Below are 1,356 nucleotides of genomic sequence, written 5' to 3' on the forward strand. Positions count from 1 at the left end.
AGTGGCTAGAGTATAAGGAATAATTGTTTTTTTTTTTTCTTTCAATAAGAGATTGGTAAATCCCCTCAGGAACAAACCTGAAGCATTTGAGCAGTGATCTATAACCAGGCCCTGCTAGCCTTTCTGGGGAAGGCTGGGAAAGCCAGAGCCCAAGAAGAGGCAGAGGAAAGGTTTTCACCTGTATCCTATGGAAAAAAAGATCCAACTCCTTGAGCCATTGCAGACATGGCCCAGTCTCTGTTTTTGGACCACAGAGTGGGTTGTGTGTTGGTAGTTTTCTCATCACTGTAACACATATCTGAGGGAAATGATTTAAAGGAGGATCAGTTTATTTCGGTTCATGGTTTTACTTCATGGTCACTTAGCTCTGTTGAGCATCGTAGTAGGAAGCATATGGTCAAGCTGAGCAAGCTCACCTCATGAAGAGAAAGGGTCAGGGACAAAATGTATCCTTCAAAAGTATACCCCAAGTAACCTTTCTCCACTAGGCCCCATCTTCTCCACCTCCCCCAAATTCTATCAAATTATGAATTCATAATGGATTAAGTCAATAATTAAGTCAGACACATCACGATCTAATCACCATTCAGTGATTAGATCCACCAGCTGGGGATCAAATCTTGGATACGTGAGTGGGGGAGAGGGCAAAAGTCCATCATATCCAAAGTGCTACAGGTTAATACACTGAACATTCAATACATTTCTCAGTGGTTTCTGTGGTGTCCTGCTAGTTACCTCTAAAGTTCTGGTATCAAGCAGAGAAATAATTTCAACTTTTCAGCTTTGTTTATCCCATTTGGCTAAGCAAAGGGATTAGCAGGTGACTTGACATTTCCATTGTAACTGCTCCTTATGCTGACAGTGCCCACATCGTAATCTGGAACACTGTAACCTCTTCACTTCTGAGCCATGTTTTCCCTCCAGGACTGTTTTCTCTTCTTATCTACTGTTTATTAGTCTCTCTCATGAAGATTTTGTTACCTAAAAGTCACCAAGGGCCAGCCAAGTTTTACTTTTATGAGGCCTTTAAAAATGTTTTGATAATGTTTCAATGGTTTGTTCTGATCAAAAGACCAAAGAGATGTGGTTGGGAAAGGGAATTAACTAGAAGACTGACACATTAAACAGAGCAGTTTTGCCTGTGAGAAGAGGGTAGCCTTGTCTGACCTGGCCACTTACAGAGGAATATTCCTTCTATTGACAGAGGGACATCCTTAACCAGAGACCCCCCACCCTCAGCCCCAGTGGCTGACTGAGAGGTCTCTAACCCATACCAAAAATGGTCACCAAGGCAACAAACAGCGACCAATGTCACACTTCTTTTTTTTGTTGTTTTTTGTTCCCCCCCCCCCCCCC

The sequence above is a fragment of the Nannospalax galili genome, unplaced genomic scaffold, assembly GCF_000622305.1.
Source record: "Nannospalax galili isolate Female #2095 unplaced genomic scaffold, S.galili_v1.0 scaffold155, whole genome shotgun sequence".
NCBI lineage: Eukaryota > Metazoa > Chordata > Mammalia > Rodentia > Spalacidae > Nannospalax > Nannospalax galili.